The sequence below is a fragment of the Vicugna pacos genome, chromosome 15 (genome assembly GCF_048564905.1).
Source record: "Vicugna pacos chromosome 15, VicPac4, whole genome shotgun sequence".
NCBI classification, from domain to species: Eukaryota; Metazoa; Chordata; class Mammalia; order Artiodactyla; family Camelidae; genus Vicugna; species Vicugna pacos.
Genome location: NC_133001.1, coordinates 19,416,870 through 19,443,897, shown reverse-complemented (window position 1 = coordinate 19,443,897; position 27,028 = coordinate 19,416,870). Strand labels below are relative to the sequence as shown.

The 27,028-nt window shown below is 36.9% G+C and overlaps 1 long non-coding RNA gene and 1 pseudogene across 1 annotated transcript in view; both read right to left on the bottom strand.

The window, feature by feature from the left end:
• LOC116279417 (large ribosomal subunit protein eL28 pseudogene) overlaps window positions 1-76 on the bottom strand; it is a 61,058-nt pseudogene extending 60,982 nt beyond the window's left edge.
• The window catches only part of LOC107033313 (uncharacterized), a 273,884-nt gene that overhangs the window by 162,588 nt on the left and 84,268 nt on the right, over window positions 1-27,028 (bottom strand). The gene's annotated exons all lie outside the window — the stretch shown is intronic.

Below are 27,028 nucleotides of genomic sequence, written 5' to 3'. Positions count from 1 at the left end.
CACGTCTTGATCACGCACCCGCCTCGGCCTCACCGCAGCGCTCCTCTGCGCTGCGTCCCGCCAAGCTTTCAACCATCAGGCGCCGACAAGCCCGGCCCTGAGTCCTTCCCACAAATCATCCCAAAACACTTCTCACCGCAACCATATCAGATTTGCGGTATTATCCACCTGTGTAGAGGAGGAAACTGAGGCCTGGGGCAGACAAGTGACCTGTTTATAGTTTGGAAATCTGGCTCTTTCGCGGACTAACTGCTCATCTCTGGCAAGGATTTAACGTCACCAAACGTGTTTACTGGTCTGTAAGATGGTAATCATAATGTGTGTCTCCCTGAGTTATCTTGGTATTAAATAAGAAAACATAAGTATGGTTCCTAATAGAATTGCAGGCTCAACATAAAAACACTGCCAAGACAAAGCATAAACAACCACCACCACCAATTAACATTCCTCTTCTCCCTTCCTGACTCAAATGCCCTCCAGACACCAGTGCCCTTCCCCTCCCTTCTAATGTTCAGAGCTCTTACCCCCTATTCCACCCTCAACATTTCTCTGTCTTCAATCTGCAGTGCTGCATAGCCTTTCTCATTCTGGATTAATTGCCACCTTCCAGGAGAAACCAGAGGCCATCATTTTAATCACAGGATACCTTTTCTCCACAGGTGTTCCACATTCCCCCAGGACCAGCATTTAAGGGGAAGTAACGTGTCTTATGTGTGGTCCTGCCCTTCAAATCCAGGCTAGTGTTCCATCTTTATTGGCTACTGCAAGGTAAATAATAGGGTCACAGTTTTTTCTTTTTGCTTTGGGGAGGGGTAACTCTTTCAGCTGTTTCTTCTCAAAGGAGTTGCTTTTATGTGATATTTATAGTTCCCTCCCCCCACAACTGACCCCCTGTTAGTGCTGGCTTGCCTTCCATGTGTTAGTAGAAGGCTCACTGCCATCATTTGTATAGGTTTCCTTATCACTGAAGCAGATCAATGCATTGTAGGTTAATATTTTTCAATGTTGAAGCAGGATATGTGGCCAATAACTTTCACAACTCATTCACCTTCTAGGGTCCACTTTTGAAGAATCTGTTTACAGTGGTCCATGTGTTGCTGGCCATTAGCCAATTTATTGGCAAATAAGCACTTTACAGTAAGGCAGTTTACATCTACATTCTGAAAAGCAAGGAGGTGTTTTATTTTTCCCTTTCTTCTCTAAGTCCCCATGGACTATGCCCTGGCTATTGCCGTGTGCAGCTGCCTTGTGCAATTTTAATGGGCTTTGAAAACTGTAGATTGTACGATAATTTTTAACTAGGTTAAATTTGAACATCTTTGGCTATTGGTACTTTTGTTTATTCGTCTGTGAATACTGGCAGCTAAAACGTGGACCACCTGTCATTAAGCCATTGGAAACAGGAAATATTAGTCCCATATGAAAATGGCCAACATTTTCACAAAATTAACTAATCTTTCTTTTATAATTGAGACAGCATGTCCAACTGCAAGTATCAAAACAAGGCGGCAGGTTTAGAACTGAATAGTACTTTCTGGCTTCCTAACATGTGTGACAACTACACCAACTAGCATGCTACAAACCGCTAATTCCTGGGCTTCCAGAGTTAGGGCTGAAGAGCCAACATGGAACAAACTGCATTTGATTGATTCAGGAGTATAGATTTAACTCAGAGGACCCTGCTGGGAGCCACTAAGTGATGGAGTAGGTCTGGTAGTTGAAAGTATCTTTCTCTAAGTGATGGCTGCTTTGTGTATGAGTTGGGAGACATTTACTTGTGGCTCCGGGATTGCTCAACAACCACACCTGACCTAGGGATCTGGTCATGCTTTTGCCACTTTAGCAAATGCATTCCCCAAGACAAGGTGTGGTGGGAAATTTATGACGCTATGTCTTTAACTGATTATTGATTCCTGCTGTTGGGCTGCTGTTAGTCTTGTCCTCAGTGTGACAAGGCAAGTCTGGTGCATGGTTTTGGCCCCAACACCACCACAACCACCAATGGAAAAGTACCTTGCTGATAGAGGGACAACTATCGGAGTTATTAGAGTTTGCCCTACACACTCACATTGTACAGTTAAGTTGTATGTTGAATTTCATTTGATCATGTATAGGATATACTCACCTCAGGGTAGACCAAGGGATATGTGAAAGTTTTGTGAATAATCTCTGATCCAGAAGATCAACTCGAAATAGTGTAACACTGACCACAAGTTTTAGAAACAGAACATCTCAACTTGTATACTGCTTCACCATCTTACTGTATAATTTTAGGAAAGTTATTTAACCTCCTTGTGACCATGTTTTCTTACCTGTAAAATGGGGATAATAGCTAATATCCCATTGTATTCTTTGTTAATTTTTTTAGAATTTTTTCTGTGGGGGCGGGGGATTAGGTTTATTTGTCTATTTATTTATTAATGGAGGCACTGGGGCTTGAACCCAGGACCTCATGCATACTAAGCACACACTCTACTAATTGAGCTATACTCTCCCTCACCTCATGGTATTCTTTTGAAGAGGAAATGAGTTAAAATTTAAAGCATATTATGTGGGCACATAATGAATCTTTAAAAATGCTAGCTAGCTATTATAAGAGTCTCATGCTCTACTGACTGAGCTAGCCGGGCAACCACTAAAAATGCTAGCTATTATAAACTGACTGAATCAAATATGTTCTTTTAAGGGAGTGGAAGGGATCTATGAAACTCTCTCATCAAGCTTCAAACAGTGGAATTTCTGAAAAGCTGGTGTGTCACCCATGTTTTCCTATGGTTCTTACAAGCACCTAGAAACACTAGTAAGAGTTTTACTTCTAGCCCTGTTCCAGGTCTCAGGTTCCAGGAATTTTGGTTCAGGATTCCAACATTCCCCTTCCCCAAGAAAAGTTTGTCTACAAAAGGTTAAAAAAAAAAAGACCTAAAAGCTTACTTTATACACATAACAACTATATCTATAATAAAACCAAACTACATAAAAACCATTAGAATAAGTAAGTGTGTTGAGTGAGGTCACTGGATAGTCTGTTTCTATTGTTGGCTGCAGCTAGAAAAAGCTGAAAAAGACAATTTACTATAGCATCAGCATATCAAATATCTACATATAAATCTACTAAAAACATGTAAAACCTATAGAAACTTATTTGACAGAAACTTTAGAAGACCTAATAAATGTATTTATATACCATGTTTATGGTTTGGAAGACTCACTGTTGCCAACATGCTGATTCTATGTTGGTGTCCAGGAATCAGCCTGCAACACAGACCTGCCGAAGGGCAGTCTCCTGTCACTTGCCACTTCAGCTCGTTGGATTTTTCCAGCCTGCCACTGAATTCACCCACCATTGCCTTGGTAGCACCTCATAGCAAGGGTTTATTAGATATCCCTCCAGAGCACTTCATGACAAAACAAGTCTCTTTCTACATCCCCGATGAACTGTCACAGAACGAATGCTTGCCATTTCAAAAAATTGCTAATTTCCGATTAATTCTCAACCTCATAACCCAACTCCACAAAACCTAGATTTTCACAAAGATGAACCATTAATCTATGAACAGCCCTGCCCATATCACAGAGAACAACAAGTGGAATCTGAAGTGGAATCACTGAATTCCAAAGAGAATCTAGGGGAATCTGAGGCCAGGATCTGAACAAGAGTGTAAGACCTACTCCCTTTAAGCCATGCTAAAAATCCACGCTCCGGCTGTTCCTTTAAAGTAAGCAATAAATACAACTCCTCCTGGCCTTCAGTAAACCTCTATGATTGATTTTTCTCTGCTTCATTTTGCATTTGTTCTAACTGCCCTGGTTGCTGGCTTCATGATGTCTTATTGCCCATTGATTGTTCACCTCCAGATTTCCTTTCTGGCTTCCTCCTCCCAGAGCTTCTACCCTGGCTCTGGTATTTCCCACTGTCTTGGGTAAGAAAATTCTCTCCATTGTCTCTGGTGATAGCAAAATCTACCTGGGCCACCCAGTCCCTCAAATCATAAAATCATGATAGATGGGAAATGAATGGGACATAACCTAGAATAAATACAGAAGACTCGGGGGGAGAAAAAGACATAAAAATTTATTTCAGAAAGTTAAACCTTATTTTAGGGAAAGCTTGAAGAAATTATCAATGATAACCACAGGGTGTCTGGAGCATTGTTCAAAGCAAGAAAAAAGCAGGAATAGATAATCACACTGCTGGGAAGCAGGGATTAAAAAGACGACAAAAGGAAAGCAAAACTAGTCTGTGTTTTCCCTGAAGGAGAATAATCTCCAAGCTGCAAAAAGAGAACAAACAGGTTTAAGAGGAAACTGAAACTCAGGAGAGGTAAGGAGGTAGTGAGAGAGCCCCCAGAGACCTTAAGTGGATTTTTGTCTCTAGACTAAGATGAATTGCATCCTAAGCACTGGGAAAACTTGCAGTTGTGTTCACCTGAATGTTGCCAGCGAGGTTTAAGAATCATAGGAGATGGCAGGAGTCCTACAAGACAGAATATGAACCACATCCTGAACAGAAATAAAAATACTGGCTCTGCAGACTACAGATTAGATATAGCTAGATGCCATAACCTCTTGGATTTCTATAACTAGAGTAGTTAAAAAAAGACTGAAACCTATTACTTGAATTGTGCCTCACATACTAAAAATTTCTAGCATATACATTAACACATTTCATCATCACAACATCCCTTTATGCAAGAAGAGCATTATTATTCTCGATTTTGGTAGTGGTTGTTGTTTACCAATATGGAAACTGACATTTTGGAGAGATTGACATACTTAGCATGAGATAACATGATACTATCTGCCAGTACTATTTTTATTACAACTCTCCAGCCCTCTCCAAGTTCCATTTTGATATTGGAATGCTGTTATAAATCATCTGTTTTTCAATTGCATCTAAAGAGAGTTGATTAAAGATCAAATTAACAGTAGAGACAGTCTTTCAGAGTTGACAGCACACATTTTATATATACCATATGCAAAAGATATATATTAAAAGACAATTTTGTGCAAAATATGTCTTTTTAAAACTCACTATCCTCAGGCAAATCAAAAAGGAAAGGAAATAATCCAATAAAAACCTGGGCAAATGGCAAGTTAGTATATAAAAGATTATTAACAAGCATGTAAATGCAAATTAAAACAAAAATATCAGATAGATAATGATTAGAAAGCATTACATTTCACCTTGCTGGCAAGGATGTAAAGAAATGAAAACCTCTGACATACTGGAAGCGGTTGTGTGGAATTGTTCCTGCTTTCCAGTGGACAATCTGGTAACATATCCCCAAATTTTAATTTGTAAATAATTCATTTCACTTCTGGAACTATCCTACTTCTGAAATTTTATCTTAAGGGGGGTAGTGTAAGTACATCAAGATGTATATCCCTGTATGGATGGGCCATATAATGGAAAAAATTTGGAAACAGCTGAACTGTCGATGAGTAATAAATAAATTACAGTATATGCATACACTGGAATAAAATACATACATTCAAAAGGGCAGGAGTATTTAGTACATTTGAAAATAGAAAATGTATATAATATGTATGTTAATTTAACATAGATAATATAATATTGTTTATATAAAATATGTGCATTAAAATTCTGGAAAGGTAAAAAATAGTTATGGTTACACATGAGGGCAGAATTTCTGAGAAATTTTGGTTGCACTGAACAGACTTTAAAAATTTTTTTAACCATGATATTTGTTTTAAGTGATATTACCATTTGAAAGCAAGAGTTAATGTAACTATTGTAGGACTGCAAGATTCTGTACTTGACTCTTCCTAAATAGCACTTTAACCAGATTAATAAAGTCACAAAAAAAATCTTGTTATCAATTTCTGGTTGAATCAAGACCCAAAGGGCCAACTCACAGATAAGAAAATTTAATTATAAAGATTATTTCAAGTTGGAGGATAAGACGAAATCCCCAAAAAAGACAATAAATGTATTAACTTAAGAGATGATTAAGAACAGAAGTAAGAATGAGAGATTGTACCATCCTCACCTGAAAAACCCTAAATATTTTAATTAGTGATGAGCAAATAGCAAGATTTACTTGCTAAGTTGAACTTCCTAGTGAAATGTAAGACTATAGTAAGGAGAAAAGAGTGTCTGGATCTAGGGAGGTAAATCACATTTTAAAATACACACTGCTGAGCATATGTAGAAACATCATGAAGACAGGGGCTTGTTTTCTCCCCTTGTATGCCTCAATCAATACCCAGAATAATTCCTGATACAACATAGACACTAAATAAATACTCGGTGAATGAACAAAATCAGGAGCAGCAAAAGTACTGTTTTCTCAATTAAATACCACATTTGAAGAGGGAATTTCTCCAGTTAAAACATGTTGGGGTTATGAAAAATATAGAAACCATGTGGCATGAGATGTGCTTAAAAGGCTGGAAAGGCTCCAATTTCTATCTAAAAAGGCAAAAAGGGATGGACACATGGTAGCTGTCTTGTCTTCAAGGATCTGAAGGACTAGACTAACTCTGTATGTCACCACAGGGCAGAATACCGACAAGAGCTTTGGATTTATGAAGACATATATCTCACATGAATATGTTAAAATTTTCTAAAACTCATGGTTGTCTAAAACTGTCAATATTAAGCTCTTCGTCCCTGCCAGTATTCAAACATCACTTCTAGGAAAGGATACTTATGACATTTTTGCACAGTGTGGAAGTTTGCATGATAACTAAATCCCTTCTCACTCTACCTACTGAAAAGCATTGCATTTAGTGTTTTTTATCTCAGTTGAAATAATGCTAAACCATCAGAAATGGGCTTCAAGGCAATACATTTACACTTCCGATCTTGCCCCTCCTTTTAGCAAAACTATCGTAACAGCTCTCTAACCCTTTAGTAATAATGAAATTGATGTCACAAGAAGAGACCCCTCCACCTCCCATGAAATTTCACAGGCCTATGACTATGCACTAGCACATGCACACTTGCACGTGCACGTGCACACACACACACACACACAGAACAATAGTTGTCTTTTATTGAGTGGTATTTACAATGTCGCTTAAATTAGTTTTAGAGACCAAATCATGATGATGTGCCAGCTCTGGTATTAGAATCCTTTCATTAATCAGAAAAATTATTCATCATCTGAATTAAAAAATCTAATAAATCAATTCCACTCTAGGTAGAGTCCATCGTTTTGAGTAACAGTGACTACAGAAAATTATGGGTTTATGTCTTGCCTGGGAACCTCGTAAGTCACAAGTACAATACACTTAAGGCACTTTGAGGCCTCTCAAGTAAGATGTATGAAGCTATTACTCATCACAACCCGTGAAGCAGTTGTACTATGGCTTTTAATGGTAATTTTGTAAATATTTCAAATTTTTATTTTTAAGAAGAATCATTAAATTCAATGCTATGTGATACATATATGCACAGACACACACACATCCTACAGCTATCTATTTACCCCATGATTTCTTTGAAAGCAGCATTAGAGGAAATGACATTTATGTGGAACTGCAGAGAACAAGACAGTAAAGGACACTAAGTTGCTAACTGTTCAGTTTCTCCTCGGGTTGTATTTTAATGATTTCTAACACCCCTATGAATTATTTTCATCTGCAGGCCAATTTGTTTTACTTTAATAGTGTTTGGTTTCTTTTCATCCTTTTTAAATCACCCAATTTAAATTTATGAAAAGTTCTTGATGTAAAGCAGGAGTCTGGGTGTCAGGGATATCAGGATGCTGGTCCTGGTTGCCACCCTGCTGCTCAGGAAGGCTGTGACCTTGAGCAGAGCACACGCCCTCTGCTGCTCAATCCCTCATCAATAAAACAATGCCACCGGATGGCTAGATCACTGAGGTCTTTTCCAGCACACTCTCTATCTGCGCCTGTTTAAACAAGAAATAATTTAGGATTTGATTGACAACCTAGGTCAATATTATATACTAAGGACATGAAAAACATTTAAAAGCCTCTCTTGTGAGGTTGGATATCTCCGTTAAGAGTTCCCCAGACACAGATTCTGAGTCAAGGATTCTTGCAAAAGTGATTCATTAGGAAAAATAATAGGCACATGAGGAAGTGGGATAAGGAAGGGATGAATGGAAGTCAAGCAAGAGTGTAGAACTAAGCAAAGTCGCACAGGGTATAGTAACTTTGGCTCAATTCCAAATGGGAGCATCAGAAACGGAGGAGATTGTGGCCTTAATTGGGAACAAAAGAGATGGAATATTCAGACTCCGAGCATCTCTACTAGCCCGAGGGCAACCTTCACAAAAAGAGGCAGAATCTGGCTGCAGGGAGTGAACGCAATCAGGGAACTGAAACACACTGAAAGGGTAAAGGGCTCTAGAAGGACATGAGTGGAGGAAGCAAAGGTCAGGAGGGTCAGCCTCCATCTCCACCCCCTCCAAACGGCACGCAAGGAAAGCACACCACTTTCTTTTCCCCCAAAACATTACACTTATTACACATTTAATAAAGGCATCTGAGAACCTGCAGATGACAAATGACATGAGGTACCATGATGAGGCGCAGTATGGGAATGAAAGGAGGGGTTCATTATAAAATAAGACGTGAAAGAAGGCCTATATGAGATAGTGACATTTAAGCTGAGACCTGAAACAGCCAGATAAGGAATGCAGGGGGTGGGCTGGGGAGAGTATTCAGACAGAAAGACACAATAAAAGATCTGAAATAGTGGCTGGAGAGTTGTGAGCAAGACAGAGAGGAATGAATTTCAAGAGGTAGTTGAGAGTAAAGCTTCTTATACCATGTGAAGGTTTTTACATTTTATTATCAGTATAATGGGAAAGCATTAAACAGAGGATAGAAACAGGAGACAGACATCTTGAAAATAACACTCTGATTTCTGGGTAGAGAACGAATCAGAAAAGGAGGAAGAATAGGAATGGAAAAATGTGTTAGGAAATGATTAGAGCATTAGGTCTCATGGAAGAAGATGGACAGCTGAACTAGAAAGATATTAGTAAATATAGAAAGAATTATTTCTTCTCATGAACCCAAATTTAAATCTCAAGAACTCCTTTTCCAAACCAATCGTAAGAATAAAAATAGATGATGAGAACACCTGATCATTAATATGAGAAGACAGAGGTAACTGTGACTTTTAATAGTCAAGACACAGTCTTAGCCTTTTTCTGGTTGGAGCCATGGGAAAAGGGAAGCAGAAATAAGGGTTGGCCATGGTACTTCAAGAGCAACGCCCTGGGCCAATTCACACATAATCCTATAGAGGCAAGAAGGAAAAAGAGCAATACCTAAGACAGCAAAAAATGGTGTCGCCTTGGGCAGAAGAAAAAAAAAAAAGAAAAGCTACATGTATTTTATAAACATAGTTAAATTAAAAGGGAGGAGAATATAGAAGAAAATGCCACTCTCAAGGGATGACTTAGCATAAGTTCCTGTTAGGAAATCAAATCAGATGATCAACTCCTTCTCCCTCCTATCATACTTGTGTGTGTACCTGTGGGAGGGTAAGGATGATGGTAGAAAAAGGGTACATGAAGTTGTAGAATTCTGAGTCAATTGTATCCTCTGGAAATATATATAATAAAGACAACCATGGGATTCTATCATTGAAGGACAAAGAATGGACCCCTCAACGATTCTGGGAAGATCAAGGAAGACAACAGAAATAGGAAAATCCTGTACTAAATCCTGGAAGTGAGAGGGAGCTTGGCTTCTTAGGGGAAGTAGGGGTATACAGTTGAAATCCAGGATTTGAAAGAGGTATGCACAGATTTGGGAAGTAAGAACAACTTAGGCACAAGAAGCTTTACATGACGTGCTAAGGAGGTTGACATTGACTTGACGGTTGATCCACTGAAGAATGTGTAGCACTAAAACAGCATGACCACATTTGCATATTAGAAAAATCATGCTGGGAGGAATGTCAAAACTAAATTTAAAGGGTAACCACTTATGAGGCTCTTCTAGTAATCTGGGCAAGAGAAGATAAATCCTAAATGAAAGCAGCAGCAGAGAACATGGAGGGAAGAGGATGGAAGCTAAAGAAGTTTAGGCAAGTGAAATCAATGCTACTTGATGACTGGCGATCACAGCAAGTGAGGAAAAGAATGAACAGCAATCAAGGGGTGAAAACCAACGGTCTGACTCAAGCAACTGGGAGAAGGGTGACAATTCTTTGAGAGAGAAAGAAAATAAGAATAAGAAAGACAAATGAGATAAAATTTGAGAACAAGAAAAAATTATCCAGAGGAGTCCCAAGGGTTAATTTCCAATGAAAACTTCCAGAGCGTTGAACTACTACACATACTACACATATCAGTCATACAAGTTCTGTACATATTAAATTTGAGGGTTGTCTTCAGTTACAGCTACTAAGCCACAAGCTACTTCAGGGACATTTATAGGAGAGTATGAAATACATGGATTGAAAAATTAAAAATTCACATAGGAATGTAAATTCATGTATTGTTTCACAACAAATTCTATTTCCCTGGGTTTCTCCACGGATAAAAGCAGACACCACTAAATATAAAGTGAGAAAGCTGCTAGAGATATGAGGGGTTGTTTTAATCAGGTGTCCTTTTTCGACAAATATTTCCATGGGTCTCCATTCCTGGTGTGAATTCCTTAATTGACTTAGGCAAGTGTGTCTTTATTCTTGACTTAAGTGATTTTGATCAATGAAGATATGTCTTCTGAAGCAGAAATGCAAATCGTGGATCTGGCCCATAAAATAGCTAATCAGGGAATTCCAATAGTTGATTTATTATAGCCATTGCAAAGGAGGAAAGCGTATTGCTAATAAACAGCAATTAGCCACATGTTTTAGGCCAAGTGGAGACTATCACTCACTCTAAAGAGTTTTTGAACTTTGAATTATCTATGTCTTATACACTCACTTTGGCAGGTAATTATTTTTCAAAATCATTTGTCATAATGTTCATGTACATGAACACTTTTCCTTCTCTTTGTCATAGGAAGTTTGACCCAATCCAGCTCTCATATTGATCTAAATAATTTTTTCCACTTATCACTGAGCCCAGATATGGTTCTAAATCAGGCAGTCTGGGGAAGACAACATGGTTTTCGAGGCATCTGCCAATGGTGATGAGCTAAGACTCAAACCCGTACTGAATTTAGGAAGCCAGGCCTAAATCTGAGCTAGAAATGTCACAAGTCTGCAGCAAAGAACTTCCCGAGGGAGTTCTTCAGAGCTGATACTTGTGCCCTAGCCATTCTTCAAAATATTTTTAACTTTATAAACTTCAATGAAACTGAACCTTTATACACTGTCAAAACAGAGATATATACTTACTGCAGTATCAATTTGAGCTAAAACTTAGATGAGGCTGCCAAATAAATCAACATAGTCTTGTAAAGACAGCTAGCTCAAATAATTAACAATAGAAAATTAGAATTGTCTGAAAATGGAATAATTGGCCTTAAAACATTGTGAGCTTTCTGTCACTGAAGGCATTCAAGTGAAGACCAAATATCCATCAATCAGAAATGTTGTAGAAGGCACCATGCACTGTTTAAAGAACTGTTTAAAGTATGCCCTCTGGGGTTCCTTTCAATATTCAGTGGCTATAATTCTAGGGAAATGATGGATGAAAAATATTACCTAACAGGGTTATTTTAAATCACCTGTATTTTTAAACAAGGTGGTACATCATTTGAGGTGGCTCTTGGCCCCAAGCACCTGCTAAGCCTCTAGCAAAAATAGAAGAAATTAGTTATTTGGTAGCTGATAGAATGGAATCTGGAGAAAACAAGCTTGGGTAGACCAAGGAAGTTTAGGTAATGACAGCCACAACCAATTTCAGACCAAAGGTCTAGTCTGATGAGAATGATGTTTTTGGTACTACAGCCACCCATCCGACCGAACCCAGCCATCATGGAATACTTAAAACCAAGGCTATCTGTCAATCCTGTTGTTGACACTTATCTCACAGGACTCTGTAAAACTCTTGCAAATAAATTCTTTCCCTTCTTTTTGCATCACTCCCTCCAGAGTTTAAGCTTTGGTTGGAACATCAATCTGCAAAGAATCAGGTACCTAGACCCAACCTACTAACAGGTAGAGAGAGAAAGAATTTGTGCTCCTTTGGCTAAATAGTGAAGATTCTTCCAAAAGGGGAAGGGAGTTTGGATTTTGATCAGTCAAAATAAAGGTAAATATTGACTCCAAAGATTTTATTGAATGCTTTAATATTTAATGTTGTGTGTCTTCATAATGTTGGTGAGTCTCCGATCCATGGGAGAGAAGAAAGGATTTTGTGACTTCCATGTATTTTGCTTTACCTGCAAACTTTCTTATTCTATCTCCTAGAAGTATTTCTTGGAGCACTACTCTTGTTTCTCAGTAGAATACACTAGGTAATAACCATTCATCATGGCCTATCCTATACTTTTATTTTATCTGCATAGAACAAAGTAATCAATTAAAAAAAATAGATGCTTCTCCTCAATTCATGGTTTCCAATTAATTACAGGTTTCTTGGGAAATGCCAGGATTGCTTATGGCCCGTTGTTAATGATCTGAGGCCGCCTATTCTGCTAAATGTTAACTGTGGTATGGAAATGTGATGGTGTCTGCATTAGAGTTCACTAATCAAAATAATTATACCCACACTGCACATTTCACATGCCTTCACTTAAATAGGATCAAGTATCATTTAATACGAACCCTTTACATAAAGCTACATTCTCAAGAGGCTCCCTGCAAATTGATGAGCTCAGTGTCTCTTACAGAAAGAGCATTTGTATAGGTGTGAAGGTCTATTTGTTTGTAATGCTGGCATATATGTTACCACGACAGGACTCCACCCACCCCTGTAATCCCAGAGTAACAGAGACAACAGAGACCAGGATGCTTGCCTTGTTTTGGGGAGCCTTATTGAAAAAGTAATTGATAAAATTCAGGTCAAATTCAGTTAACTCATTCCCACACTACACTCATACCCTCAATCCAGTCACTAGAATAGCCTTTATCCCACAAGAGGAACAGGGTGTTCTTAGAAAAGATTGGAGGAGCAAGTTTCACCCATAATTTAGAGGTATTTTTCTTTGGGGCTTTCAGCCAGTGACATTTTCTTCACCTTTGTTCTCCTACCATCTCGTGATACAAACCACATGCTAATAAGAACTAGAAGCTTCCTGGCACTAGTCCTGAGGTTATTACCCTGATTTATATTATGTCTTCATCATCAAGCAGCATCCATCTTTCCACAGGTTGGACAAATAACAAATAACATAAATACTACATATCAAACAGAAGAAACGTAAAGCTTCCTTGCTCTTACTTGCCAACTTTATTTACTATGCTCACCAAAGGAGGCTATAAACATATTCAAGAACAGAAAGGAATACTGGATATCACTGGATGGCACCATTCATCGTTTTTTAAATGTAGGATATTCAACATTTGAAAATTCGGGGGACAGTGAAAAAAGAAATGTGATCAAAGACGGGCTACCTCTAATATAAAATCTGAAAAGTCTAACTAGTATCTGCTTTTTAAAACCTCAAGAGAAACTATGTGATAACCATAAGCTGCTATCTTCAATAAGTAGCATAAAGTTTAAGCAGCTCACAGCTTCAAAGAATATCTGAAAATTTCTATTAATATGTGTGTGTTAGTCCAGGTCCTCTGAGAAGCAGATGCCAAGTTGAGGTAAGTGTTCAAGGATTTTATGAGGGAAATGTGTATGTGTGAGAGAAAATGGGGTAACAGCAGGAAAGGCTGGGTGAACCATCAGACAACCATGTAAGTCTGACTCCAGCAAAGAAGAGACAGTGGGAAGGTTGGTCGAAGCACTTCAGGACACTTTACCGTCTAAGGAGGGGTCAGCAGGGCTCTCGGGGGGTTCTGGAACCAAAGTTTTCCTGTCCCAGGAATGCCCCGCGTTACTATGCCTGCCATGCTCGGTCATTGTGGGAATACTCATGGATTTCAGAGCACAGAATTGCGAACCTTCTTTCAAATATTCCTACCAATGTTTGCCTATAGAATGAGATGAATTTTCTGTGCCATTAAAATGGATCAAAGGCAAAAAGCTTATTAGAATCCCCCTTACACAATCTAGTCTTGGTAAGAGGCTGGTAAGAAATCTGGATAATTGCTAATAGTTTTGTCAGTTTCCCTCTATCACTGCCCAATCTCTGTAATTGGATTCATTTCCAGACATTTTGAAAGTTACCTATATTTTAGCTTTTACTTTCTTTCACCTACTTACTCCTCAACTGTCTACAATACATTCAACTTTCTATAGCAACTGTTCTTTTGAAAGTTTTTGTCAACCATTTCACTACCAAATACAATGTTAGTTTTTAAAATATGGATGATTTCTAATGAACTAATGCTCCCTGAAGCATCTGAGTTTTGCAGGCCTCTGTTTATCTCTAAGTTTTTTTTCACTTTGACTGCTGATTATTTCCATTTCCAAATCCTAAACAGACCTGTCTACAATTGAACTATTTTTGCAGCACCTGACATATCTTTGCAAGTATTTTCTAGACATTTTTCCACAAGGCTTTCAAAAGCACTTTAAATGGAACATGTCCAAAATTCAATAACTTCTCTTCTACTTTTGTATTTTAGGTAATGGCATCACTTGTGAGCTATGTTTTAAAACATATTTTATCATTTTGAGTTTTCTGCTCTTACATCCCTCCTGAGGCTAAATAAAATGATTCAAATTTGCCCTGAATGTTAGTCAACAGATAAAGCAGTATATTTATTTTTCATATTTTAGAAGTGTATATTTTTCCAATTATTAAAAACATATTTTATGTATATTAACTACATTCAAAACAAAAAATTGAAAAAGTATAAATTCAATATATGTTATTAGATTTTTCACAATCTTTTAATATTTTATATTATGCTACATCAACACAGATATAACCTATCGGGTAAAAGCCTAGAAAAGTAATCAGTGGATCATATTGAATAAACAATTTTGCTACAATGTTCTGTCAAAAGAATAAAACCAGTACCTTCCACAAATAATGTATATGAGTGTTCGTTTTCCATCTAATTGTGTAATAAATGTTTTTAAAAATTTGTATACATTAATATTTATTTCCATTTGGTAAATTCCAATAAGTGAAATAATAAACTGGGATTTTGTTTTCAAATACATAGAAAATTCACATCACCAAGGAAATGCAAATCAAAACCACAATACGATATCAGCTTACGCCTGTTAATGGCTATTAGCAAAAAGACAAGAAATAACAATTGCTGGCAAAGATGTGGAGAAAAGGGAACCCTTGTGGGCGACTGATGGGAATGCAAATTGGTTATGCCACTGTGGTAGCCAGTATGGAGGTTCTTCAAAAAATTAAAAATTGAACTGCCATGTGATTCAGCAATTTCAACTCTAGATATCTATTCAAAGGAAAAGAAAACATGAACTCAAAAAGTTATCTGCATCCCCTTGTTCACTGCAGCATTATTTACAATAGACAAGACAATGAAACAACTTAAGTGTTTACTGATAAAATGAACGGATAAAGAAAATGTAATGTATATATTACATTTATATATTATATATTATATGAATTTTAATAAGCCACAGAAGAGGATATCCTGCCATTTGCAACAACATGGATGGACCTTAAGGGCATTATACTAAGTGAAATAGAGATAGACAAATACTGCGCAGTATCAATTATATGTAAAATCTGAAATAAACAAACTTATAGTTATAAAGAACAGACTGGTGGTTACCAGAGGTGGGAAGTGAAGGGTACAGGAAGTGGGTGAGGTGGTCAAATGGTACAAAATTCCAAAATGAAGATAAGTAAGTCCTAGAAATACATAGGCATACCTTGGAGATTCCCTGAGTGTGGTCCCAGACCACTGCAACATACCAAATATTCCAATAAAGCCAGTCATATGAATTTTTTAGTTTCCCAGTGCATCTAAAGGTTTTGTTTACACTATACTGTAGTCTAGCATTATGTCTTAAAAAAACAACGTCCATACGTTAATTTAAAAATATTGCTTAAAAATGATAACCATCATCAGAGCTTTGAGTGAGTTGTAACATTTTTTGCTGGCAGAGGCTCTTGCCTCTATGTTGATGGCTGCTGACTGATCAGGGTGGTGGCTGCTGAAGGTTAGAGTGGCTGTGACAATTTCTTAAAATAAGATAACAATAAAGGCTGCTGATCAATGGACTCTTCCTTTCAAGAACAATTCATCTGTAGTGTGCAATGTTGTTTGATAGCATTTCACCCACAGTAGAACTTCTTTCAGAATGAAGTCAGTCCTCTCAAACTCTGCTGCTGCTTCGTCAACTAAGTTTATATAATGTTCTAAGTCCTTTGTTGTCATTTCAACAATCTTCCCAGCATCTTTACCAGGAGTAAACTGCATTACAAAAAAAAAAAAAAAACAGAACAAAACACTTTTTCTGCTCATCCATAATAAGCAATTCCTCATCCATTAATTTTTTATTATGAGATTGCAGCAATTCAGTCATGTCTTCAGGCTCCAGTTCTAATTTTAGTTCTCTTGCTATTTCTACCACATCTGCAGTTACTTCCTCCACTGAAGTCTTGAACTTCTCAAAGTCATCCATGAGAGCTGTAATCAACTTCTTCCAAACTCCTGTTCATGCTGATATTTTGACCTCTTACATGAATCACAAATGTTCTTAGTTGCATCTAGAATGGTGAGTTCTTTTCAGAAGGTTTTCAATTGACCCAGATCCGTCAGAGAAATCAGTCTTTGGAATCTATAGCCTTACAAAACATATTTCTTAAAGAATAAGAGTTGAAAGTCAAACTTACTCCTTGATCCATGGGTTGCAGAATGGATGCGTTAGCAGGCACAGAAACAACATTAATCTCATTGCACATCCCCATCAGAGCTCTGGGACGACCAGGTGCATTGTCAATGAGCAGCAGTATTCTAAAAGGAATCTTCTGTTTTCTGAGCAGCAGGTCTCGACAGTGAGCTTAAAATATTCAATAAGCCATATTATAAACAGATGTGCTGTCACCCAAGTTTTGTTTTTCCATCGACAGAGCACAGGCAGAGTAGGTTTTGCGTAATTCTTAAGGGCCCTAGGATTTTCAGAATGGTAATGAGCATTGGCTTCAACTTAGTCATCAGATGCATTGGCCCCTAACAAAGAGTCAGCCTGTACTTTTGAAACTTTGAAGCCAGGCACTGATTTCTCCTCTCTAGCTAGTCCTAATGGCATCTTCTTCCAATAGAAGGCTGTTTCATCTACATTGAAAATCTGCTCTTTAGACTGGCCACCATCTTTAGTGATCTGAGCTGGATTCTCTGGGCCACTTGCTACAGCTTCTACATCAGCACTTGCTGCTTCACCTTGCACTTTTATGTTATGAAGATGGCTTCTTTCCTTAAAAGTCATGAACCAACCTCTGCTAACTTCAAACTTTTCTTCTTCATAGAAGTGAAGAGAATTAGAGAGTTAGAGCCTTGCTCTGTATTAGGCTGTGGCTTAAAGGAAAGTTGTCAACATATGCCCTGTTCTACTTTAAAAAGAAATATTTATCATCTTGCAACCTTCTATACAATAGGCTAACACTGTATCTCATATACTTAGACTAGACAAGATATCTTTAAATAATAGCTCTATATTTTTGATTAACTTAGGTTTATTTAATTCACTGATTTGACATAGAATGTTTGTGATAGACTGTTTTATTTTAGACGGCCATGCAAGCATTGAGTCGTGGGCTTGTTGCTCACAATCTTCACATTAGTCAAAGAAGAGATGGAAGAAGAAACAGGCATGAGGCATTGCATCATCAGGACCTAATTCAGCATCATTTCATGCAGTGATTATCTCCTTGGCATCAAACTAGCCGCTTTTTTTTCAAGTGGTCTTCTTTCAAATGCTCACCTTTGAAGATCCTCCCTAGATAGTTCAGCTTGACAGTATTTAGCAAATACTTCACTGCTGACAATAATAACCTCCAGCTCATGCTGCTAAACCCACTCTGTCAGTTCCTGCCTCTTAAGATCTCTGTCTAATCTGCAACCTATAATTACTATAATTATTTAATGAATGAGAGATTTTCTGTATCAACTGACTCCCAATCATTAATTAAAACCAATAAAATTTATATTTGTTTGGATTGTATCCTTTCCTACTTTCCTCTATAACTCATGTAAAACATCATCATTGCTGGCATTTGTTTTGTTTTCAACATGCTTCTAGACACTGTATGTGACATAAAATAGCAGAAAAATAAGCCAGATAAGAGCAAGAGCATTTTTTCCCACACTTCATTAGTACCCTAGTAATAATTCACACTTGTTAATAGAATTTGAACCCAAGTTAATTAACAAAAATATTCCAAAGTTATGCTGCTGTCTGTTGCATCTGCAACTGATTGTCATCTGCAAGTAAACACATACAAACCAAGGACAAATCACTATAAATCTAAGTAGACAGGTACAAGCAAATTAGACTATGAAAGAAGCATGTCTCTTTGCTTAAATATCTTTCACAAATCCCAGAGAGATGTGCTTGAATTTAACATAATTGGGTTTGATATTTCCCTACATTTTAATGTGTGAATAACTGCATTTACCTGATTCTACTATTTCAGCTAAACAAAGTCATTTATTAAGCCATTAGAATCTATGAATCATAGGAATTGGAAATAATCTGGCAATATTAGTTTTATATTTGGCTAAATCATTTTTTCTGGTTCCCTTTTTGAGATGGTACCAGTGAGATGGGGTTCGAAATGTTGACACAATTTAAAAATTGAAATGGATGACCCAGAAAAGGTCTCTTATCACCTCTCTCTTTTGGTTTGTTTTTGTTTTGATTTCTTATTGCTGTTTCTTGTTCATAACTTCAGCAGTGTGCCCCTCAAAAATTCATATGCTGAAGTCCTAACCTCAGTACCTCAGAATTTGACTGTATTTAGAAACAGGGTCTTTAAAGAGGTAATTGAGTTAAAATTAAAATAGGTCATATGGTTGGGCCCTAATTAAATGTAACTGTTGTTGTTATAACGAGATTAGGATGGAGAGACACAAAAAAGAAAGACTGAAGACACAGGGAGAAGATGGCCATCCACAAGACAAAGACAGAGCCCTCAGAAGAAATCAACCATTCTGACACTTTCTTCTCAGACTTCTAACTTCCAGAATTGTAAGAAAATAAGTATCTATTGTTTGAGCCGCTCATTCTTTGGTACTTGATCATGGCAGCTCTAGAAACCTAATACAAGCAGCTGTAAAATATTTTTCCATGATTATCCCTGAAAACCTAAAAACAAATAGCTGGTGCTCAGGGAAGCAGACTTCGTTCATATTCACTTAACTGAGTAGCATAAGGCATATATTGCTTTTGAGAAAAAAACAACAACCTTAAAATAGCATTGACAAGAATTCAAAGCACAAGGCAGAGAGTCTTGGTTACTTGTCCAGTAGCCATTCTTTCTGTCTTCTGTAGGGAGCTCCAATCGTTCTCAGAGCAGTAGTGTGACTAGCAATGAACATGTGATCCAGTTCTGACAAATGATACAAAGGAGTAAATCTGGTAGGTAGATTTTACAGAAAATCTATTTTCACGTAGCAAAAAAAGCTGGCAGTTGTATTCTTTACTCATCCCTCCTTCTGTCTGCCTAGAATATGAACATAATTCCTGGAGGCAGAAAAGCCATTTTGAAACAATGAAAAAATAAATACCATATGAAAAGTATAATGGGGCAGGAATTTTAAAAGATTCTTGGACCTTTGCTGAGCAGCTGTACCAATCTTGAACTAATTGCCTCCAGATTTCTCATAATGTGAGAAAAGTGAACCTCTATTTGGTTGAGCTATTTTGGTTAGGTTTCTGTTACATGTAGTCAAACATAATTCAAACTGATACAGAGAGTTTGACTAGACAAGACCACTGGAGAGGATCTTAGAGCATAAATTGTGATTAGCTGTGTTGATCAAAGCATTGAGCTACTGGTATTTAATACTGAATTGAATATAGAAAATGTTTAGCTTTATGCTGAGAAATGCTATATAAATTAGCAACTGTGGATATAACTTTTGTTAACTCTTTCTTACTGTTTTCAAAAAGGAACTAAATGTAAGGCATGTGTTCAAGGAATATATACAAACGGGCAAATGCTAAAGTGCATTGTATGGTCAGGGCTGTGGTAGCAGCATTTTCACTAAAGGAAAGTCACAATGGCACAGTCTTGTGCCAATGCCATTTTATTCAGAATTACTTGGACAATGGAATTTAGAAAATATAGGCAAATACAATACAACTTAATTGAAATATTACATTTTATACTTTCAAATAATTTATATTCACTTGCTAATGTAAATATTTAATTTCCCACAAGGTATAGTAAATTTCCATTCAGTTCTCATTCAGCATTTTTGAATACTGAATATAAGTGTGTGTATGTATGTGTATGTGTGCATATGCATTTATGTATAAAAATAAACCATATGTGGCTCTATGTATGTATAATATTCTTACATTTAAAGGGAAGGAGGGAATGCACTGGAAGGAAAGGAATAGAAAAAATACTTCTCCAAAAGTAACACATTTGATATATTTTTCTTTAATCTATGTAAACATTTTACATAATTATAATACAAAATTAAATTTTAAAGAGTTAATTGCTGAATATTGAAGCAAAATAAATTATATAAACCAAACTTTGTACTAACTTGGCAGTATAACCACACAGAGAGGAAAATTTCCAATGAATATGAAGAAATACTTTAACTGAATAATCCTAGCACGAAATTTCTGAAGGATAAAAATAAAAGAAATTTAAATTTGAAATTGCTTTCAGTAATTACAGTGTTTGTAATAATGGTGATGTTATATGAGTCTGTAACATGCATACTGCAGAATATAAGCAAATAATTACTTTAGTTACACTGAAATCCAAATGAGATTAAGAGATAAGATCAAAGAGGTTAAGAAAAGCCCTACACTCATGAGTTTGAATTAATTTTATTAATTATTACTCAATTGCTAATATATGACATAATTAAATGAGATACAATGTATTTTATATTTATAAAATAAATAAAAATTACTTCTTAGTTCTGAAAACTGAAAAAGATCTAGAAACCAAAACTAATCCAAGGGCAATGAAAAATCCTAGTGATTAAATTATAGTTTCTAAGCACCATATCACACAACAGGGAATAAGAATATTTTGCCCAGTACAGGCCCCACTAACATCAGAAATTTTTTAGGATGAACCCAAAGATTTTTTCATACTAGACAGCAAGAAAGTTAACAAGGATTATTAATGTCATGTTAAAATACCCAGGAGACAACTTGAAGAGGTTTCTATTGGACAAAGATAAAACAATCTAACCATGAGTAAAAACATAACTGCAATATTTTGAAACACATCAAATACATTTAAGTACATTTAGTATCATCCACCATCCATTCATTAGAAAAAAGATAGTAATCTTTTTTGGAAGTGTCTAAACAAATAAATTATTTTTTAATTGGCATATAAAGGGAACATATCAAGCATATATTCTTTCCTATATAACCAGTACTTTTCAAAAATGAAATAATTTATAAGGTATGGATCTCCTTATAAAATTATTCTTAAGGAGGAAAAGACCTGTACCTGGAAAACTATAAGACACTGATGAAAGAAACTGAAGATGACCAAACAGATGGAAAGATATACAATGTTCATAGATAGGAAGAATTAACATTGTTAAAATGAACATACTACCCAAGGCAATCTATAAATTTAATGCAATCACTACCAAAATACCAATGGCATTTTTTGCCGAACTAGAACATATAATTTTAAAATTGTATGGAAACCCAAAAGACCCTATATAACCAAAACACTCTTGAGAAGGAAGAACAGAGATGGAAGTATCATACTTCCTGACTTCAGACTATACTACAGAGCTACAGTAATCAAAGCAGTATGGTATTGGCACAAAAACAGACATATATGGATTAATGGAACAGAACAGAAAGCCCAGAAATAAACCCACACGTTTATGGTCAATTAATCTATGACAAAGAAGGCAAGAATATACAATGGGGAAAAGACAGTCTCTTTTATCAGTGGTGCTGAGAAAACTGGACAGCTACATATAAAAGAATAAAATTAGAACATTTTCTCATACATACAAAAATAAAATCAAAATAAATTTATGACCTAAATGTAAGACTGGAAACCATAAAGCTCCTTAAAGTAAACATAACTTAAACACTCTTTGATATAAATTGTGGCAATGTTTTTCTTTAGCCTGTCTCCTAAGGCAAAGGAAACAAAAGCAAACATAAACAAATGGGAACTAATGAAACTTAAAAGCTTTTGCACAGCAAAGGAAACCATCAACAAAATGAAAAGATAATCTACTGAATGGGAGAAAATATTTGCAAATGATATGACTGATAAGAGGTGAATATCCAAAATACATAAACAGCTCTTAAAACTCAGTATCCAAAAAATACCCAATTAAAAAATGGGCAGAAGACCTGAAAAGACATTTTTCCAAAGCAGACATACAGATATCCAACAGGTACATGAAAAGATGCTCAACCTCATTAATCATCAGAGAAATATAAATCAAAGAAATGCAAATCAGAGAAATGTATCACCTCACACCTGTCAGAATGGTTATCATCAAAAAGGCCACAAATAACAAATGTGGAGGAAGGGAGATAAGGGCACTCTCTTGCACTGTTGGTGGGAATGTAAACTGGTGCAGCCACTATTGAAAACAGTATGGAGGTTCCTCAAGAAACTAAAAATAGAACTACCATATGATTCAGCAATTCCACTCCTGGGCATGCATGTGAAGAAAGAAGTTATTTCTGTGTGTGCACCTCTCTCCAGTGTTCTTGCAATTGCTACCAGTCAATCCACTTGGGACCACAGGCAGATGGGGTCACGTATTAAAAGCATCTGCACTGTAATACATTGGGGATGTCATCAATCCTCAAGCCAGCAAGCAACAATGATTTACTTCCTAGGCATGTGGTTGTACCTTTATCTTCTAGATTCTCTTTTCATGAAACATTACATAAGGAGAAGTCCTAGCTAATGTTCTGTTATGGATGCTCTTATTCTCTCTTACCTTCAGTAGCCAAACTCCTGGCCATATCAGCCTGTTTTCTTACCTAGAACCTGGTAGGCTGGTGGCTTTATGCTGCTTACCACTTTCAGTTTCTGTAGCATGGAGGTATTTATCTTACCTTTGAGCGTAACTACACCTTTTAGATTTCCTCATTCTACATAGTGTCTATATGTCATATGTGTAGAGCAGAGGAGGTGCCTTAGAGAATTTATAATGGCATAATGACCAAAAAATCTGAATCTTATTTTTTTTTACTCAACAATATGTTATGAACACCTCTTCATTTTACTTACACTCAATATTTTTAATAGATACATATTATATCATCTTTAGGAGCTGAGGAATATGCCAAAGTATGGATATACCACTGTTATTTAACATATTTTACACTGATGAATAGTTAGCTTACTTAAAATATTTTTCTATTACAGATAATATTACAATGAACATGTACAAATATATACCTTTGCCTTCCTGTCAGATTCTGTTGGAAAATTTTCCTTTAATGGATGTGCAAAGTTATTAGGAAAGTAGCAAATGTCTCTAGGGATAGATAAAGTGACTATGAACATCTGATTTAAATGTGGCCACAACCTAAACCCAGTTAGATAATTTCTGACTCCATGCCTTCCATAAGCAAACTGTACAGTCATAATCCACTAATATTTCTCTTCCATCTATCCAACTCACCACAAAGCCACCAACTCAATTAGAATTAGAATTACACATGGCTGTATATGACAGGGAAAACCAAAACAAGAATGATTTAAACAACATAGTTTATTTCTCATTCTCTCACATAAAATTATTCGTTGTTTGATATGATGTTCCACTTTATGAAGTTTTTGGACTCGGGTTTTTCTAATTCACTGTTTCAACATCCCTAGGATATGGCCCTTGACCTCCCAGTCCTGTACGATTGTTAGAGGTCCAGCCATCTGCCTCATAATCAGGAAACAGGATGGAGGATAGAATAAAAAAGTGTCAATGGGAATGCACCAAGGCTTGGAAGATTTCTTAGAAGCCCACACAAACTGTGTCCACTTACATATCATTTGGCAGAAGGTGCACATGGCAAATTGATAAGATACTGAGAAATGAAATCTTTATTCAGCTTGGCATGTGCCTCCCTAAAAACTGGAGGCTGCATTACCAAGGAAGAAAAGGAAGAACAGATATTAGATTAGACATATACTAGGTTAATCTCTTCCATATGCCTAAGCAAAAATCCTGAGTATAAAAGCTTTAATCAGTGAATTAGTCCCTCAGTCGAGGGCTTCTTAGTAGATTGGGGCTGCTCCACAGGGTTATATGTCAGAAGGGAAGAGCCACTGATACACAGGTGTCCAAAACTGTTTTTCTGTAATGTCTCAGTTTTTCATCAAATCTTAAGAGATGATTTCCTTATGCTCCAAAATAGGAAATACTGACTTATTCATGCAATGTCTTTGAATTACCTCTACTTGACGTAGACGGTTAAAAAATGATGATAAATTCCTTCTGTCTTTCAACAATGTAACTAATGTTTTGATTGCCTACAGCCAACATGTAGCACTGTTTCTGGTTAAAACAGACAAACACAATATACATTCTTTGAACAAAAGTATAAGGCACACGAGGGTCTTAGAAGTGACTAAAAGAAGGGAGGGTGGAATCTGCTGGATCATTTGGATGCTGGAGAATAATCTTCCACTGGTGCCCGAGCAGTAAATTTGTGGTAAGGGAGTCCAGTGGCAGGAAAGCAAGAAATGAGAAACAGAAGTCAGGTTCTAATGAGGAACACATCAAAAATAGGCATGGTGGGGGCACAGAGTGAGAAAACGCATTCAGTTCAGTCAAGATAAAGATGGAATAAGATGGAGATTAAGAGAAATAAATGAAACAGGTAACAGTTGAGGAAATCTGAAATGGAAAGTGAGTCTTGACCATGATTTCCAGAGGGACAGGAAGATGGTGCGGAGGGTCCTTGAGGGTCAGCCTGCACATATTTAGCCAGTTATAATAAGGGAAAATTGCTTCCTCATTACAAGGCTGGGAATGATGTTGATCATTTTCTCCCTCTCTTTTAGATAACTGCATGGAGGTTATAATTGGTATGGGGACACATGGGCAGCACAGTTCAGACCCTCACTCAAGGGAAACCCTAGAGGCATGTGCCAAGCTGGATGATAATGACAGTTGTGACTATCAAATCATGCAGCCAGCCTTTCCAAGGAGATGGAGGTCGACCCCAGAGACTGGATGGGTTACATCTAGGTCTCCAAGGAGAGGAGTGAAGAACTCTCTTTCAGAATTGGCTGTAAAAATGACAAGTTTATTTAACAGGTGTGAAGAAGGTGAAAAGACATATATATATAGTGGAATAATTTTAAAGATAAAAATTATTCTTTCAGAGGAGATTAGGAAAATCATTCCTAGAGACTTGACATTGTATTTAATAGGAATTTCCCTAGTTCATTATAAATATCTTATTTTCTGGTCTATTCTTATTGTATGAACCAAGAACCAAAATGGGGCTTCCTTTCTTAACTCAAATGTCTAAAACTTTTAGTAAAAACATAGACAAGTGTAGTTCTTAAGCATAAAACAAAAGATCTGTGGTATCTGTTAGTAGTTGGTTGCTATTAAGATTTTATCAGGAGATTAATATAAAAAAAACATTTGCATCATAAAGAAACAACTTCACAATGAGAGAAACTTCTTTTTGGCTTTATGATAATTTATCTAAACTGTTTAAGTCAAATTAGATTATACAAAGTGCTTCCAATGTTTTTCACAAAGTAAACTCGAGACACACAACTATACAAGGTTCTGATAGAAACCACCCTGGTTTGTTGCTGCTCTCAGAGATTTGGACCTCGATTAGCCGACTTACAGAAGCTGGCTTGATCCCAGTGGGTTGTCTGGACAGATCACACTAACAGCTGAAACATTCGGAAAAGAGTCACCAAAAAATTTCACCTCCTAAAAGGTGAAATTCTCTTATAATCCATGTGTCTTTTCGTTATGTAACATCTTGGCTCTAAAGATGAAACTCGGCACTGAATTCCCAGGGAGATGTGGCTTGTCCACATTGTTCACGGCTATCTATCACTTTTCCTTTTTACAGCACAGAGATTAGCCATTGGAGCTCCCAAATGCGTAACACTAATACTATTGGATTTGGTAAATCTCTACAGAACTCAGTAAAATAATATTTCATGTGCAGAAATCTGTTAGGGTCCTGAACATTTGGGGAATACTCAAACTTCAGTTTATATGGCTTTCCGCTAATCTTAAAATTAAGGATGTTTGACTTCTCAATTAATGCCTGCTCACTCAGCAGACATCCTAAACTGGAGTGAGACTGTCTCCTTGTCTATGTTACACAATATTTTATGGCTTGAAAAAAAAATGAGTACTGATTTGCTGCAGTCTAACTTGCTTACAAATCCTCACATGAGTACCTGGCACTCTGATTTGTCTTTCAACAGATTTGTCTCTTTGGGGATACCAAAATTATTGCAGGCACTTTGGTGCAGTACAGTAGCTTTTTAAATATCCCTCTTAGATGAAGGTAAAGCTTGATGAATGCCATTGCTTCTCCTCACAAACATTTACTGCAGGCCGACTTTGGCTGGGCATGCTGTTAGGTCCTACAGACTGTCTGGGGAGGCATAGGACATGTTTCCCTTCTGGGTGGGACTTGCAATCTGCTGGGGGAGATGGGAATGTGCACAGAGGGAAGGAACAATGAAATAGGTCATCTGTAGGGAATCCAGTGGGACACGCAGGGTCCACAGGAAGCAGAGGTCACTGAGAACCAAAGGTGGAGTCGGGTCTGCAAAGATCTGAAGGAGAGTCTGGAACTCACCTGGAGTCTTAAAGCAAGGCAGAGCTTTGAGGAGAGCTAATAAGAGAGGAGACCATTTCAAGATCTGCATGAGAAGAAAGGGATGTACCAGCCAT